The 19,618-nt window shown below is 38.4% G+C and overlaps 1 long non-coding RNA gene across 1 annotated transcript in view; it reads right to left on the reverse strand.

Moving 5' to 3' along the window:
• Positions 1–515: 515 nt before the first annotated feature.
• Positions 516–19,618, reverse strand: part of LOC120521311 — a 35,544-nt gene continuing 16,441 nt past the window's right edge. Inside the window, exons 3-4 of the long non-coding RNA XR_005632093.1 lie at positions 4,282–4,424; positions 516–659 (exon numbers count right to left, since the gene is read on the reverse strand). This is a non-coding gene — a long non-coding RNA (uncharacterized LOC120521311). The remainder of the gene's footprint in view (positions 660–4,281; positions 4,425–19,618) is intronic.

Raw genomic sequence — 19,618 nt, forward strand, 5'->3', positions numbered from 1 at the left:
AAGTCTAAAAGCATAACCTGACCATACGCAGGTATTTACTACTACAAGCAGCTATTAAGCCAGGCAGTTCTGGATTTGTAGGGTTGATATAAATTTACTGTTTTCTGAAAATGTCAATGTCAAGCTCCTACAGAATTGTTAATCACTGGAAGATCACCTAAAGTCCGTCCCACAAATTCCACAGTTTGGTGCTACCTTTCAGTATATGCATTTTCCAGAGCAAGCATCTGCAAGCTTTTCGGAACCAAGCAGTGGGCATGTCATCACGAGACTCAGAATGTAAAGCTAATACAGTCTAATATTTTTAAATTCTTACTCTTTTACAGGCAGCGATTGTTTGAGTAAATCGCCAACTGGACCACTGGGAAGATGTTTTTGCATCCATTGTGACTACACAGCATAAAAAGCAGTAATACCTTGACTGTGAATGCATTTGCCACTTTTTGCTTTTTATCCCTTGAAGTATGGTTGTGTGTGCTTTAATTGTGCCACCCTGACAGAGAATCTTGTTTTTTACTGCTAATCATATTTTGTATTAAAAAAATAACATTTCCCCTCAAATTGAATCTACCAAGTATACAAATCTAATTTAATCAGGCAGAAATTGTAGAAGTTTCAAATTATATGATTTAACTAGATTGTCTTCTTTATCTTCTGATCTGAAAATTAAGACAAGAAAACTAGTTAGGAGTATTGCAGTTTGACTTCAAAAAAGAAATTCAGTGCATTAAATATGAAATAATTGGGACTTAAAACCAAACAGGAATAATCTGTAATATCTATGATAATATCATTAATTAAAAAAGAACAAATTGGTATTAGTGGGCTTCTTTCATTAGGGGTACAATTAAAACTTTTATGAAAACTTGGGTGCTAAATACTTAAAGGTTGAGAAACACCGCCATAGACCATAATGACAGAGTAAATACATGTTTTCAGAAAGTTTTGCAAATTTATAAGAAAAAACAAAAATGGAAATATCTTTACTCATAGAAGCATTCTGGCCATTTGCTGTGACCTTCCAAATTGTGCTAATGCGCCTCCTGTTTGCTTTAATTCTCCTTGAGATGTATCCAGAACTTGATTGCATTCCACCTGTGGCAAACTGAACTGATGGATGTCCATACTAACTCCCCCTGTCGAGCTCAGGTGATGCCTGATAAACTACTTAAATATGCTTTGGAGAAATGCCATCTATCAGCAACTCCATCATGGCACAAGACCCAGAACCTTGTGCATAAACAGTGCATATTCACAAAAATGTTGTGTGCCCCAATTCTATGCTCACATTGCAATATATAAAAACTAAACATGGTGTAAAGCCACACACATTTTCACAGCAGCCTCAGACCTTGCGTACACATCTTTTCTGCTCGGTTTTGCAAACTGGGGGCACCCAGCATCAAAGCAGTGCTACTGTTTGGTGTGGTCTCCCTTTTTTGAGATTAGCATCAATGATGTGGGTTTATCAAATACCCTGAAATTAATTGCATATCATCTACAAATGCAATTCACTTGATTGTAATCATTTTGTAACACTATAATGGTGAACAAAATGAACAAGCTTTTCCAAATGCCATAGCTTGTTTAGCGTTGTTACTCTCAGTGCACCACTCAGAGTATTTTAACCCCTACATCTGACTGTGGACTCACAGCTCTACAGTGGGTTGTGTCGAGAGTGCAGAGAATTATTGTGATACAGCTTCCAGGTGTAGGAGGACATTTATAGCACACGCTGTGTAAAGAAAGCCACCAGCATCTGCGTGAATTTCTACTCAGCCATGCACACAGTCTATTTCAGCTTATACCATCCGGCAAATGCTTCACAGCCTTTCCTGCAGGGACCTCACACTTCAGAATCAGTTTCGTCCCAAGAGCTCTAAATGCATTCAATTAGTCCATTAAGTGCTCCCGGTAGAACTGTACAATTACCTCACTTTAAACTTGAACTACAACTGTAATATAGCACAACCTTAGCCATTTTATGAACCATCTGCATTATCTGCACTGTATGTACATGTATATTGTACTTATGCTTTCATCTTGTATATTTTTCATCATTATTTATTATATTATTATTATTGCTATTTTATGGTAACATAAATTTATAAAGGATTTTCATTTTGAGTCTCATTGTACCATACAATAACAATAAAGGAATTCAATTCAATTCAATAGAAGAGAGTGCATATTTATAGATGATGACAACTGGCTTTTAAGTCAATTTAGATTTCCAAGAGCTATCATCTTTGAGCTGTGTGCTGTTAGAATACTAGCATGCATACTTGATATCATTTTTATGATAAAATCCACTGAAGTATGCATATTACATTTAACAGATAAACTGTTAACTTCATATAAATGCATACTGTTAATAATTAAATATGTCAGGATATGATGGTGCAGAAGTAACAATGAGCTGGTACCCCTTTCAGGGATAGTTCCTGTCACACGCTTAATGTTTGCTAGGACGGGCCCAACCCAATGTTTCGTAAAGGCTTTTAAGAATCGGCACTCTAAGCATACAGCTGATTTTATATTTGTTACAGAGCTCATCGATCTACCTTGGTGAACTGTAAGTGCTATTATTGTGAAATAGAAGCATCAAGGAGCAATAACAGCTCAGCCATGAAGTGGTAAACCATGCAAACTAACAGAGCAGGGTGGCTGCATGAGCTTCATGAAATGGGTTTACTTGGCCGAACAGCTACATACAATTCTAAAATCACTATGTGTAATGCCACGCATCAGCTGGAGTCATGTAAAGCATGCTGCCATTGGATTCTGGTGCAGTGGAAAAGTAGTGTGATGACTTATGCTTCACTATCTGTCAATCTGGGTGGACCAATCTGGGTTTGGCAAGATGCCAGGAAAAATCTACTGTCTGGATTGTATAGTAACCACTGTAAAGCTTGGAAAAGAAAGGAAAATGGCAGGGTTTGGGATAGGCTCCTTGGTTCCAGTGAAAGAAGGGTCTTGGTAGCGCAGCAGCAGACAGAGGCATTTTAGACAATTGTATGCTTCCAACTTTGTTGAAGATCCTTTTAGTCCCTACATGAATGTGCTTCTGTGGACTGTGCCATGTACATAAAGATATGGAGGAACTTGAGTGGCCTTGACAGAGCCCTGACCTCAACCCTTTTGAACATTTCAAGAACATTATAATATGGAAAAAAGTCTGTAGACACCTATCACACCAATATAAGTTTGGTGAACATTCTCATTCCAAGACCATTGGCATTAATATGGAGTTGGCCTAACAATGTGGCTAAAACAGCTTGCTCTTTTCTTTCCAGAAGTTTTTAAGTGTGTCTGTAGGAAATTTTTCCCATTCGGCCAAAACAGAATTTGTGTGGACAGGTACTGGTGCTGGACAAGAAGACCTTGCTCACAATCTGGATTCTAATTTATTCCAAAGGTGTTCAGTAGGGTTAAGATCAGGACTCTGTGCAGGCCACTCAAGTTCCTCCATGTGGCCTGGCTTTATACACAGAGGCACAATCATGCTGGAACATAAAGAGGACTTCCCAAGCTGAAGTCCACAGTTGTCTAAAATGCATTTGTAAGCCACAGTATTAACAGGACCCTTCACTGGCACCAAAGGGCTTAGCTCCAAACCCTACCATGATCCCTCTTCTACCAGATTTTACACTAGATATTATTAATTTCAGAAGGTAGTAGCATTTTCCTGGCATCCACCAAACACAGATTGGTCCATCAGACAGATAATGAAGTGTGAGTCATCATTCTAAAGAACATGTTTGCACATAGTAATCTTCGGTGCAGCCATTGAAAGCTATGAAGCTCCCAATGCACATGTCTAGTGCTGACTTTGTTTCATTGGCAGAATAGCCCTCTGTTGTGAGCAATGGCACAGATGAAAGACCATTTTCACACACTTCAGCACTCAACAACCTCGCTCTGTGAGTTTGCGTTATGTACCACTTTGTGGCTCCTTGACACTTCTACTTCACAATAATAGCATTTACAGTTGTCCGAGCCAGATTTGGAGAACAAAAGTTTAGTATTCTGATGTATGGCATCCAATGACAGTGCAATGTTTAAAGTAACTAAACTCTTCAGTCTGTCAGGAGAGACTGCATGGCTAGGCACTTGATTTTATGCATCAGTTAACAATGCAACACATGAATTTAAACATTTGGAGAGGAATCCACACGCTTTTGGCCATATCCTATATCACACAATTTACAATTGTGTACTGTTATACAGTATATATTGTTCAAGTTATTATAATCAGCTGTACCTTTAATGATAACTTACATCTAAAACTCATCCCACAAGATAGAGTAGAAATGATGAAGAAATGAGGAATGCAACATATTTCTGTGGAATTAAATTCACAGCAGTGTTTCCAGGTTCTTTTCCTAAACTCTTGCTTTTTTCAGTGACTACAGCTTCAGGTTCTATGACACAAAAAAAATAAATAAATAAATAAATAAAAGACAGGATTGTACATTATACAACATCATTTATAATTATGAAGTACCCCTAAAATATGGAACACATTATCATCCCCTGGTAATACACAAATAGTGCATCAATGCATCTTACAGTTGCATACAGAAGTGTTTCTCAAAGTGAGGTTCATGATACATATCAAGTAAAGGTAAGTAATTCATAAATATCACATATACATGATGTATACAGGAGAAAGTAGTGTGAAATGACACCTTTTATTGTTTAACTAAATATATTGCAAATTCAAGCTTTTCAGGCAGCTCAGGCTCCTTCATCAGGCGAGGTGTAACAAAGAAACTGAAAAATACTCTCACTTATACAGCTAAGTGATTTTCTTCTTTCATCTTAACAACCTTTGTGTGCAAATGTTAGCAAAATTAGTAAACCTTAGATGAATTAACCCTCAAGGTAGAGAACAATGAACTAATAAAATGTAGAGATAAGATAACCATCACTAGAGAAAGCCCTGTAAGGTCTTTTTGAAGTGCACTGTCTATGAGATAGGCCTCTGATGTAGTCAGCTGGTCAATCAGTCTGTTAGTCCACATATCTGCTCATAAAACTCTTGCCTCTATTCAGACCATTTTGTAGAGTGTTGAATTTAAGTGTAAGTTTGTATTCCCATTCTCTCCACTCCTTTTGGGTCTTTAAGTTACCCATAAGCACAGTGACCCTCAGATCCTTTATGCTGTGGCCATTACTGTTACCTGTGCACATATCTACACGACAGATCAGGTGGTTATACCACATTGCCAGCAGGAGCATAAAATAAAGGGTCTGTTCACATGCAAATCTGCTAATGTGGTCTACCTAATCATGTGCATAAGGTGCCCCAACACTGGACAGTATGTAGGGGAAACTGGTCAGACACTGCACCAGTGAATGAACTCACATAGATTTCATATTAATCAGAACAGTATTGACCTTCCAGTGGCAGCACACTTTAACAGTAATGGCCACAGCATAAAGGATCTGAGGCTCACTGTGTTTATGGATAACTTCAAGACCCAACATGAGCAGAGAGAATGGGAATACAAACTTATGCTTAAATTCAATACCTTCCTTGAAAGCTTGCATTTGTAACCTAACCTTTAGTTAGCCAATAAAGGTGTCATTTCATCCTACTTTCTCCTGTATCAATCTATGGCTAACATGGTACAACACTCTACTGCTATGGATATACTTGATGTACTAATGGTCTGGTTATTCTCTTCCCCTTTGTATTTTAAACAATTTCCACAAGATATTAAACTTGAATGCAAAATAATGACCTTTATTAAACTAACCAAAGCAGCATTAAAAAACAAAGACTCTTTCCAGATAGCATAACAGCATCAGCCTATCCCACAAACCCTGTTTTCCGACAGCCAATCAAAATCTGACTAGCTGTCATCATGCGTCTCTCTGACTTGTACATCAGCTTTTAAACAACAATACAGTAATTTAAAAGCTTGACCTTTTTAACACAGTTTGAGACCCTCTGAGTCCCAGTCACTCCCACGTTCTGAGCCAATAAAAATGATTGTGAAGTCTTGAATCACTCATTTTGCATATCTAACTGTCAATCACTTATGACTCTGTTAAGTTCAGTCACACAGAAGCTAATTGGTTAGACTGGAGAAAAAAGAAAACTTTTAAGTAATGGGTAGATTTGTGGGTCAAGTGTCTATTTTGTGAAGTGAGAAAAAGTTACGTTCATCTAAAAAGGAAAATATGATGATAATTACAGAGAGTTTGGCTTTATGAGTCCTCATTTTCAGCACTAACCGCGATCAAGACAAAGTACAGGGCATGGTTACATGTGGAGGACAACATCAGTCTGCCTATCAGCCATCACTCTCAGAACTGAGAAGCTATGCAGACAAAGAGAGAAGCACATCCATCTCACAGATTTACTAGGAACACGACTGAATATGCAAAAATGTGGTGTAGTGCATTTCAAAATCTAAACAATCAAAAAAAGGTCTTTTACTTTCTTACAAATGATGAAGCACAAAGTGCTTTACAAGATGAAGAAAGAAAAAAGAAAAAATATAAAAATTAAATTAAAAACAAACTGTAACATAAACAAAATTAACTTTGTTTAAAAGTGATAGTATGCATCAAATAAAAATAAATTCTGACCCATATTTTCTCGAAAGCTTTCTCTGAAATTGAATAAAAATGTATCTTCAACACAAAAAAAGTTACTTCTCACATGTTACAAGATATTTTCACGTGTCATGAGATATTTTTGTGTGATAACAAGAAATTGTCAGTCAGTCATTGTCCAACCTGCTATATCCCAACTACAGGGTCAAGGTGGTCTGCTGGAGCCAATCCCAGCCAACACAGGGTGCAAGGCAGGAAACAAACCCAGGCAGGGCACCAGCCCGCCGCAGAGACACACACACACACACACTAGGGACAATTTAGAATCGCCAATGCACCTAACCTGCATGTCTTTGGACTGTGGGAGGAAACCCACACAGACATGGGGAGAACATGCAAAGTCCACTCGGGAAGTGAACCCAGGTCTCCTTACTGCGAGGCAGCAGCACTACCACTGTGCCACCGTGCCACCCAACAAGAATTTTTTTTTTTTTTTTGGTCATATTCATTTAGGGGTTCCACAGAATTTGGTCATAGCTTAAAATATGTACCCCACCTATTGAGTCTGAGGCAACTCCTTGACCAGATCCATTAGGTTGTTTCCATTGATGGCTCAGAGAGCTTCATTTAAAAATTAAGATTTACTATACGTCTTCCTTTGTTCCTCTGAGACACACTCTCCATTTTATCTGTAAAACTGAATCTATTTCAGCTTCTTCTTCCCCCCAAACACATCACCAAGGCATTTACTATATTTCCGTATGTTACTTGGACAAAAATAAAGTCAGTGGTTTCTTCTCAGATTCTTGATAACAATGCACCACGTGTTCATACACTTGATACTTTTCATACTGTAGAAGATGTGGATTTTCCACAATTGCCCTCAATTTATGATCCAGTCAATCAATGGCAATGGACTCAGAAAGTCTTCAGACCCCTTCACTTTTTTCATATTTTTGTTATGCCGCTGACAATATCATTTACATTCTTTTTTTTTTTCAAGCAACCCTTAATACCCCAAATGACAAAGCAAAAGCCAGATTTTAGAATGTTTTGAAAAGTGTAAAGAAATAAAAAAATGAAATATCCCATTGACACAAGTTTATCAAGTATTTAGTCATTACTTTGTTGAGGCCCCATTGGCAGTGACTACAACTCGGAGTCTTCTTGGGTTTGATGAGACAAGCTTTGCATATCTGGATTGAAGAATTTTCTGACATTCATCTCTGTGGATTTCTTAAGCTATGTCAGGTTGGAATCAGACCACAGCTGTTTCCAGGTTGTTCCAGCTATATTAGATTGGGTTTAAGTCTGGGCTCTCACTGGGCCACTCAAGGATATTCCCAGAGCTGTCCCTGAGTCACTCCTGTATTGTCTTTAGCTTGTGCTTAGGGCCATTGTTCTATTGGAACCCCAGTCTCAAGTCCATACTTTTCTGGAGCAGGTTTTCTTTAAGGATATCTCTCTTCTTTTCTCAGTTAGGCAATCCTCAATGCTGATTTATCTCCCAGTCTCTGCCACTAAAAAACAACTGCACAGCATGATAATGCCACCTCCATGTTCCACAGTTGGAATTTGCATTTTTCTAGTGATAAGATGTGCCTGGTTTCCTCCAGACATGACTCTAATCTTGGTTTCATCAGTCCAGAGAAACTTTTAATCATAGTCTGAGTGCCCTGTAGATGCCTTTTTGCAATTTCCAAGCAAGTATCTTTTACTGAGGAGAAGCCTCTGTTTGGCCACTCTTTATAAAACCCGGATTGTCCTTCTGAATGTTTATCTTATCTCCACACAGGTTCTCTTTAATCATTTAGAGCAAGAGTTCCTAAACGCTTTTCGGCTGCAGACCCCTTAACCAAAAACTTTTAAAACCACCGACCCCCTAGTGAATTTACTTTTCTTACTCAATTTAATAAATTAGTACAGTACTCGATATTAAACATTTCACTAGCTATCAAACTTTTCATTTTAATCACTTGTAATTAATGATTGAAAAGATAAAAGGACTACGGAATATGGCATTATTTTGTCCAACATTTAATATCGAAACCTGCACTAACGAAAATTAAAGCAAAAAAATACGAGAAGAGTTTTTTTTACATTTTGACATTTATGAAATAAATATGTAAATTAAGAATAAGTACAAATAGTCCAAGCTGTACTGTCTGCATTTCTTTTTTGGTTCAGTCATATTATTTTCTGAAGAAATAAAAACTTTTATTAACAATTTTGACAGCCCCTGTGATAAAAAATAAATAAATAAAGTATGTATGTATAAGTATTTTTGTTCATACTCGAATAAATAAACTGTGTCCTCTGATTTTCTTTTTCGTACTACTGCTCCTCAATAAATAATTATATTCAGAGTTCAAATCATAAATAAGTACATGTCACATCAAACAAACCAATTTATAGTGTTTTATGAAAGCATGACCGTACAAGACTGAGAGATTCTGCTAATATCGAATATCCGTCATCTTATCTCACCGCGAACGTAACAAAGCAAGTGCGGGCATGAAAAACCGTTGTATGTCCGCACTTGCTTTGATACGTTCGATAAGACAATGCACAGACTTGTTTGCGCTACATGTATTTTCATGCATTCTTATGTGTGACTCTTTTAATGACACATTTTACCTTTTCGTTCCCAAGTTTGGTATGTAATGTGTTTTATCAAAAGTGTTTTTGAATTATTTTACTTCTTAATTAGGTACCTATTGGAATCATAGATGTTTTGAAGTAACAAACAAATAGCAGTAGTAAGGGGGTCTATTTTTGCTGTTGTCGACCCTCAAATTTTTTTATTGGAACTATCGACCCCTAGAAAGTTCAAATTGACTGTAGGGGGTTAATATCAACCACTTTGGGAACTCTTGATTTAGAGTAAGCCTAAGGTTCTTGGTCACCACTCTTACCAAGGCCTTTATTCCTAGATTACGCAGTTTACTCAGGTGGCCAGCTTTAGAACAAACTGTGATTGCTCCAAACTTCTTCCATTTAAGAAATATGAAGGTCACTGCGCTCTTGTGAACATTTATTGCTGTAGGCATTTCCTTAGATCTCTGACTCGACAAAATCCTGTCTCTAAACTCTGCAGGCAATTGGTTTGACCTCATGTCTTTACTGTTAGCTGTGGGACCACATATTGACCGATGTATGCCTTATGTATTCCAGTCCAATTTACTGAAATGTCCACGGGTGGACTACAAACAAGTTGTAGAAACATCTCCATGGCAGTCAATATAATGGGTGGCACATATGTCAAATTTAATGTGTCATAGCAATACTTCTGTCAACTTGATATTTCAAGATTTTTTTTTTTTTTGTTAATAAATTTGAAAAAAATCCTAAAATCCAGATTTCACTTTATCATTCTGGGGTTTTAAGTGTTGCTTGATATGAGGAAAAATTATTTTAGTACAAGGCTGCAGCATAACAAAATGTGGAAAGAAGTGAAGGGATCCAAATACTTTCTAAATTGACTGTATGTTGGATTTTATTGAAGGATGTAATTTTAACTGGTCTATACATTTTTGAGACACTAAATACATTTTGTTAGTGTTCTCTAACAGTAGTTAGTTAACAGACTTGTTAAAAGAAAAGCTGGAATCAACTGGGTGATCTGGGTTACCTTGTGCATCCTAACATTTTGTGACGTGCACGCAGCCTCGCCGTGCTACATGTCCTGCTTCAGCAGCGCCTTTGCAGCCCCTTCAAACAGTAGTGTGTCTGTCGGCCATAGAAAACTCATCACCGTGACAAGTTCACTCACAGCTTTTCATGTACAGCATCCCTCTGCCAGTGACCGATTAATGATACGGGGGGTTAATTTAATTCAGCCAATGACCTGGCCCAATTTCTCTTTGTCCCCTCTCCTCCAGGACGATCCAATCCCGATAGCAGATCAGCAACCATGGTCCCAACCTGAAGAGGAGGATTATCAGTACCTAGACTGAAGCCGGGAGCCAAGGCAGAATGACTAATGAAGTCAGTGCTTGCCTGCAGTTTTTGTGTGCCACAGAGTGATATCTCCCACTTCAATAAATGTGCTTGCTGTTCCTGTTTGAAGGCTGTTAATAAAGCTGATCGTTCTGAAGATTGAGACCCAGCCTCATGTTTTTGGGTGTAAGAGGGTGTCTCAATATCACAATTTGTACTAAAATAAATCCTAAAATCCTCTAAAATTATTTTTACAGCTTCAACTAAAGTAAACATGCTAATAATTACCAAATACACTAATTAAATCTGTCTTATTTTAACGTGCATATTTTTTGTACAGTATTTTTCTCTTTGCATGTCTGAACTTGTTGGCAAAACAGACCTTCTGTAGTCAGTACAGCATGCCTGTGCTTGATACTCAAAAGTCCTGCACGTACAAACAGTGGCATGGCAGTCTGAGCAACTCTTTATAACTCCGTACAAAATATTTAAGGAAAAATGTGATGTCTGTTACTTTTAACTCTTTGAGGGCTGAATATTTTTTCCAAAAAACGTAGTTTTCTGTAAAGCACACAAAGCAATGGTTTCACACATAAGTCAATATAAAATATCTGTTGCTATGTGCTGTGACTGCTGTTGGTGCATGTTCAGCATGTCTGGCGGCAGCGGCTGCATGGGGGCACCTCAATGGTCAGTAGGAATGCATGGTGGGCCAGCTGCCTGACTGTCTATGCACAGCAGGTGGGTGGCGGTGGAAGTTACAGTGTGACACAATATGGTTTGTACCTCTTGTCATTGTAAGTGGTGGTCCTCCCAGGCAAATACTGCTATAGCCACATCAGCTACACGAAAGTGTTCAGCACCACGATCAGCTGGGGACTGATCAGATGATGCTGGTACCTCACTATCATTTTTGATATCCATGTCCAGATCACTTGCTTCAAACTCAGAGTCCGACAAGTCAGAGTCCTATTCAACGAAATTATGAAAAACGTCCATGGAATATTTTGCTTTGCACATTCACTTTAGTCTCTCGCCAGATGTCGGTACCATTTTAGAGGTTGTTTGCTATTCACTACTCATGCATATGTAGGGAATTGAGGTTAAATCAACAAAGTCATGTAACTTTCCTTCTAGCAAAGAGAGTCAAACTAAAACATAAGAGTAAGTTTTGTTGCAGTTTACAGCTGATTACCATCCTCTACTCCTGAATTTTGACAAAAGTGGACATCAGCCCTGAAAGAGTTAAGTCAATAAAATATTAAAAATGCTCCAACTTTCACAACCGATAATCCAATCCCCAAACCCAAATACAGTAGCCCCTTGTGAAGTCACGGTTCAGAGTTCACGGCCTCAGTCATTCACAGATTTTTCCTTATAACCTAACTAATAATTGTTAGCGGAAACCGCAAATATACTCCACAATTTTTATGGCTTTTTTCGTGGCAATACTGCACTGTACAGAGAACAGGAAGCAACTGTAGATGAAAATGTGGCTTGGGATAGTGAAAGTAGCCAATAGAATTTGAAACTGCAACTCCCAGCAGTCCCTGCAGTGGCTCTGATTGGTCTTCTGCTGAGGATGCTGGGGCTGTTGGGGTCAAGGGTTGTCAGTCGGCTTTTAAAAAGGGGGCCGGTGACCATAAGCAAAACAAAAGTTTTTGTACTTTGTGTTAAAGTTCCTGTCTGCCTGCCTTCTGTTGGGTTACCTGTACTTATTCATTTTGTCCTGGATCGTTTTGTGCGTCTGGATTGTCTATCTGTCAGCCTGTGTACATGAGGACTGTAAGTGGATTCATGGCCATCTTGCAAAGAAAGGAGCTCCTGAACAAGTCCACCCATCGTCACCATTTCAGGAACTACCGGTAGGACTATCTTTACATTCCCATTCAACGTGCGGATCTCTGGACTATCAATTTTCATCATTACATTTCATCTATTGCCTTTTTTCATGATTTACTGTGTGTGTTTTCTTTTTGCTTTGTTGTATTTAATGTGTAGTCGCCGTAAGGGGAACAGGGGTGGTATTGTTGTTTTCATTACATTCTTTAATTGCTGTTTGATTACCGGTTTGCTTTGTTTTTATCTCTGTTTGTGAGTACTTGCGGGTCAGGCCAAGGCTGGGTGCGTCGCTGGAATCTCCACCATAAAAATAAATACTGTAAATCGAAATCTTCGACGGTGTGAATGTTAGCGGCACCGGACACAGTGTTATTCATTTCACCTTGCTGCTGATTGACTATGATGCATCTCCAGTGGAGTGTTCTTGTGTTTTCTGTTTTGTTCCTCTTAACCCTTAAACCGTCACAACCGGCTATAGTGGTTTCCCAGTGCCATTTGCAAGAACACAGGAGCTGATCAGTCACTGCTGTACATTCGTTGAGCAGCCAGCTCATTACCACTGTCAGCCCTTGTAGGCAGGAGGGCTGAAAGCACCCTAGAACACGGATACTCCTCAAAAAACCCTCTTAAAAAATGCTGATAGACTACATTCACATTGCTCCCTTACTTGCTAGGCTTACTTGCGGCTGCTCTGTCGCGTGATATGCTTCTCGTGTGACGCTATGCTTACTTAAAAGCCTGAACATCACCTGTCCTTTTTGGCCGATTGCTTTGATTCTCTCTCTTCCCCCAGACATCCTCTGCTCCTGTTATGGGTCCCGCTTCCATTGTGTTCCCATATGATGTTAGTCTATTCTTTTAAATGAGAACTAACTGCATACTGAGCTCATTTTACTTCTGAAAGAGACATGTTTGTTTGAAGTGTTTAAATAAAGTTCCTGTCTCTACAGTCTCCTGTGTTTCTGTGCAATTCTGTGACCCAAGCGTGGCACCCTGCAGCCTCACTGTTCCTGGGATTGAGCCACTGCACTGGACTAGCCTGCCAGCATCAGCGCTTACCTCTGTGTGTTTGAGTGCAGCCAGTTCAAGTGCAGTTGGCTCGGTGATTTACTGAGTTTCGTCCATGGCGTACAGATGCACTTTGTACATATTGTTCCAGTAGTTTTTACAGCTCATTAGCAGTGTGTAAAATGACCAGTGTTGCAGTAATTTTGATGCTCTGCATGAAAAAAAATGTGTTCCATTAAAATTTCACTTTTTCTTTGTAAATTGTGATGTTTACTTAAAGTGCAGCAAAAAAGTATTTGGTGTCCAGGGATGCATCAACCCCCAAGTATGTGGCAGTTTAAGGGTTAAAGCCCCAAGATGTCGTTGAAACGAGCTGCACTATCTAAGGTTTCTGGTAATGAAAACGCGCTTGCATGAATTGCAACACATACAGCGGTAACATCGCTATTTTACTTTCTAGCACTGCGGGAGACATAGCAGTACAGTGTACAAGTTTACCTTTACATTCTTTTTTTTTAGATAATGTATTAAGCTGAGTCTGAAATTACATTAAAGGGTTTTGGGGGCATATTTAGGGTTTAAACTATAAAAATAGGCATTTTTTTAACCACATCCAAAATCCACGGTTTTTCACAATTCGCAGGTGCTCTACGAACGTAACCCCCGTGAAATTTGGGGGTGTACTGTACCCTCAAATGTTATGCCATGTGTACATTTTCAAAAACTTAAGAATTTAATTTTGCCATGATTACAATAAGTAGATAAGCATGCATCTCTTCACAGATTATTAATTTGCTCCCAGGTGAGAGGAAGACTTGCTTTTACTGAGTTTAGAGCCAGTGACACTTGGGACCAAATTGCTCATTATACAACCCAAGTGATGTAGGTCTAACCTCAAGAGGTTAACTCTTCTTTTGTATTGTGTAAAGTACTTTGAGCAGCATTCCTTATAGATAGATAGATAGATAGATAGATAGATAGATAGATAGATAGATAGATAGATAGATAGATAGATAGATAGATAGATAGATAGATAGATAGATAGATAGATAGATAGACATTATATAATAGACTAGCAGCGGAGAAGTAGTGTGTTAAAGAAGTTATGAAAAAGAAAAGCAAACATTTTAAAAATAACGTAAGATGATTGTTAATGTAATTGTTTTGTCATTGATATGAGTGTTGTTGTCATATCTATCTATTTATATTATATATATATATATATATACAAAATTAACATAAAAAGAAAAGGAAACATTTTAATAATAACGTAACATGATTGACAATGTAATTGTTTTGTCATTGTCATGAGTGTTGCTGGCATATATATATATATATATATATATATATATATATATATATATATATATACATCTATACACATATATATACAGTTATATATATATACATATACTGTATATACACACACATATATACATACTGTATATACAACATATACAAATCTACATATATATATCTACATATATATATATTAGGGGTGGGACTCGATTAAAAAATTTCCAATTAATTAGAGGCTGTGTAAGAATTAATCTTGATTAATGTATGTAATCGACGTAAATTTGCCCCAAATGCAAATGTTTTTTTTTTTAATTTAAAACGGTTTTAGTGGGCGACAGAATCAAATAATAGACATGGACATGAATATTGTAAACTGAAGCTGTTTTAATTTCTGAAAAAAAGCTTTTAAACTGCATTTGAATTCAAAACAGAAACAAAAATATCATCCCTGGTTAAAATTGGGCAGACTTAAAAATAAAGTGGTAGTTTAAGTACTTTAAGTACATTTTCAGAATAGTATTGTCTTTAAATAATAATAACCAAAATTTCAACATAAAGTGCAGTTTTCTTCTTAAAAAAATAAGTCAGAAACATAAAAGGTAATTTGACCAGCTTACTCTTTAAACTCTGAGTAACATTAGCCAAAATTATTTTGTACATTAGGCTAAAACAGTGTGATCATTGAACATTTTGTAATTAGATGTATTTAGAATTACTAACGGTCACGGAAGTCCAATGATCCCCAGTAAGAGCCACAAAGTCCGCTTTCTGTAATGCATCTAATTTTGCTTGCTTTTCAGTGTGCACAAAACCATGCTTTTATCAAGGCATTTCGGGTAGTCGAAATGATCAGTCGTAGGCGCGCTTTATTCCGACTCTAACATTTTTGTAGCTGTGATGTGTGCATCAGTGTAATGGATGTACCAGGAAAATGCATTGACAAAAGTTCCGTTTGCTTGGAATTGAAAGTGTGATTAAATGTTATTTTTAGCGTTATGGAGTACATGCATGAAGCTTCTCAGCTGTGCTTGTGCTAAGAAAGGAAAATTTTAAAAATAGCGTAACATGATTCTGCGTTAACCTAATATTTTTCATACGTCCCAAACCAAGGAGATCTGAAGGTAAAATGAATGGTAGCGCGTACATTTACACCCCTCTCGGGAATCGAACCTCCGTTAGAGGTGAAGACTCTACAATTGCCACAGCGTGTGGCTTGTCTTGCTAAAGGATCGGGGTATATATATACATTTATATATATATATGTACAGTGGAGAAGTAGAAGTTATGAAAAGAAAAGGGAACATTTTAAAAATGCGTAACATGATTGTCAATATACAGTAATTGTTTTGTGAGTGTTATTGAATGTTGCTGTCATCAAGGATTTGATTATCATTATTTCTTTCAATCAGGCTCATGGTTCAAGTTACATTCCGTGTTTGTCAATCGTTGTAAAGATAAGAGGTTTCATTCAGAGTTCCTTACTGCATCAATAAACAGCTCGTCTTCCTTTTTATTGTGATGTGACAAACTGCATGCACGGGTTTTTTTTACACTGTCTTCCTTTAGCAGGACATTCACTTTTTCCACCGTGTGCTTTGTTTCGCAGTAGCTGCACTTATGAATATGATTGTATGTATAAGCTTCATATTTTTTGCTGCCTTCTCAATTGTGTAATTCGGTTTTGTTCAGCACTCTTTGGAACTGTTGCTTTTGTCTGCACTGCGTCAGTTCCGTGAGCAGCTTGGTGTTCTTGCATCGAAGGTTCCCAGCTGTACTGGTGCCATCTCGTGTAATGTCAGCTAAGACCCGGCACTTAAAAGTTTCTCTCGCAGTTTCAATGAGTTTGTGCCAAACACCACCCTGACCATCTCATCTTCCTCTGCATAAGCACAGTCCTTCACCCGTGAACATTTACCGGCAGTGTTTGTATTGGATTGCGCTGATGGGCGGCCTTATATGGGCAGGCACTAAATTACAAGCGCTAGTGGCAGCCTGTCTATGAACTTAATTTAATATAAACTTACGGTTCACGCCGTGCTTTGTTTCCGCATATGCATCATTTGCTTCATAATGTTTTTCTGCCTTCTCAATTGTGAAATGGCGTTTTGTGCTTGGAGTTCTTCCTTGTTCTCTCGTACTTACGTAAGGCGTGATGATGTCACACGAAACTCCGCCACGGCCATCTCAACTCAAGACTCCATTACATTATATGGGAAAAATAGCTTCCAGTTATGACCCTTATGCGTAGAATTTCGAAATGAAACCTGCCCAACTTTTGTAAGTAAGCTGTAAGGAATAAGCCTGCCAAATTTCAGCCTTCTACCTACGGGAAGTTGGAGAATTAGTGATGAGTCAGTGAGTGAGTGAGTGAGGGCTTTGCCTTTTATTAGTATAGATAGATAGATAGATAGATAGATAGATAGATAGATAGATAGATAGATAGATAGATAGATAGATAGATAACTTTATTAATCCCAAGGGGAGATTCATAATTATAAGGAAATTTTATCCTTTATCCTTATCTGCACATGGAGAGTTGTTTCAAGCAAAGTTTGAAAAAAGTAGACCAACCGGTTGTCTTCAGACATAAGCTACCCCTGTGGCTATCACCAAAAGCAGGTGCTCGCTTACTGTGCTGCTTCCTATTGTTGACGTCTGTTCTCAGCTGCTAACCCCTGTGAGAATATGGCAATCACCCATGCAAAGTGCTCTTACCAGTACATAAAAACAATACTATTATAAAGCAAAATTAATAAAAATACAGTAAAACCAGTGCTAGAAAAAACAGGAAAAGTATTTGAAAAGAGTCTTATTGAAAGATACCTATTTATAAATACAGATGATGGAAGATGAGTCTTTTCAAGTTTGGGTGCATATCCACTTTAGATTTTCTGTTCAGACCGCCGAGGTCTTGCCAACTTTTTTCTAAATAGAGACCTCTCGTCTGGGTGACAATCTTTTGTCTCCTGTTTCTGTGCTCAACAAGCATACCACTTAAAAAGCCATTTTTCATGTAGACTTTGCAAGAATTACATAAATAATCATTAATCCTATTGCATTAATGTTTTTTCTGAGGTTGATATTACCTTTCATCCTTATTGCATCAGGCTAATGAGAAAAGTTAGTTCTGCACATTATAAAGAAATGAACCAAAGGATACAGATTAAAAGTTTAAGTCTGTGCAAACATCAAATAAAGATGCAGAAAAGCAAATAAAAATTTCAACTGGTAAAATAATGAATTGGTACAGCATTCAGGTGTGTCTGAAATAGATGTAGAGTTTAAATCAATGTTTAGCACTTGAGCTTATGGTTTGTTTCACGTTAGTTCCAATAGGCATATTTTGAGGGGAAAAAAAAAGTTATGTCTAGGTTCTAAGTAATGGCTGTTTAATCAGTGTTAGCTCAGACAGTTAAGATTTTGACTTGTTTGTATCTTTGCTAAAGTTTTTATTTCACAGTTTTTTTGTTTAATTCTTTCTCCTGAAGATATCTTAGAATGGGATGTAAATGAGTCTAATCCTCTACATACAAAAGGGGAATAAAATAGGCCAGAAGGAGTGAACAACAAACAGCGAGTCGCAGAGGGAGGAGTGATGCAGATACATGCACATGGAGGCTGCAGGTTGATAGTCACAATAGTGCATTGAGGTCAGTAAGTTTTTTTTCTGTTTTGTTTTAACAGTTTTATTTATGAATGGTAAGAAAGCAATGAAGTCGCTAAACAAGGAGAGCTTTAATTTACCATATTATTACTGGACCAAGTAAAAGGTCAGTCAGTCATTATCCAACCTGCTATATCCTAACACAGGGTCACAGGAGCCAATCAGGGTGTCAGCCCACCACAGGGCACAATTTAGGATCGCCAATGCACCTAACCTGCATGTCTTTGGACTGTGGGAGGAAACCCACGCAGACACGGGGAGAACATGTAAACTCCACGCAGGAGGACCCGGGAAGCGAACTCGGGTCTCCTTACTGTGAGGCAGCAGCGCTACCATTGCGCCACCATGCCGTCCCTAAATTAAAGGTGTTTTCATTAAATGATAATAAATTGTATGTTAAAAGTCTTTGACCTAGTTACATATTCTCACTGACACAATTCATGACAATGGCTGGTAAAAGTACACACTCTCTTAGTTTTGTGCCTTCCACCCATTTAATGGGACATTGCTGGTATATCTGATTGGCCCTTCACACTGTTTTCTTTCTCTCCCTCTAGCACTCACCCTGATTCAGCAAGGATAAACTGCAGCTCCTGTATGAGTCTATTTATCTTTGTCACAGAAGACTGAGGTTCTTACCCAGCCAAGACACCTGGAAGGACCAGAAGGTGGCATTTATGTCCTCCGGGCCATGAAGGGGCAACCACCCTGGATTAGGAGAGGACCACAGGAGAGGAGCAAGGAGGGACCAGTGGCCACCGCAAGCCTCATGGAACCCGGGAAACATTTACTTCTGCCGCACCTGGGAAGATGGAGGAAGATCCTTCCAGGGATGCCCGGAGTGCTTCCGGTGCAAAGGGCAGCACTTCCACAACACAAGGAAGTGCTGCCGTAAGGATGTCATCAAGCACCTGGAGCACATCCAGGTAGGAATAAAAGGGGCCGCCTCCCTACAATCTAGGAGCTGGAGTCGGGAGTGGGAGCAGGACAAAGCTCCCATAAGGAGAGGAAGGGCAGCCAAGGACATCGAAAAGCAGCTCGGAAGAGGGGTGATTGGTGCTGGGAGCACTGTGTGTTGTGTAAGGGACTGTGTATTTGGTGCTTAATAAAGGTGTGCTTTTATAAAGGTGTGGTTTCTGACTGGTGGTGTCCGGGCGTGTCTCACATCTTCTTTCTGAAAGTCTCTACCAATTGTGTTCAATGTTCTTGAGGTCTGTGGAATGCAGGGTCTCACTCCCTACAACCTTCTAATGAGTTACTGTAACTCAAGTATTTAGCCCCGCAGAAGGCCACAAT

This window comes from Polypterus senegalus, unplaced genomic scaffold (assembly GCF_016835505.1).
Source record: "Polypterus senegalus isolate Bchr_013 unplaced genomic scaffold, ASM1683550v1 scaffold_119, whole genome shotgun sequence".
Taxonomy (NCBI): Eukaryota; Metazoa; Chordata; class Cladistia; order Polypteriformes; family Polypteridae; genus Polypterus; species Polypterus senegalus.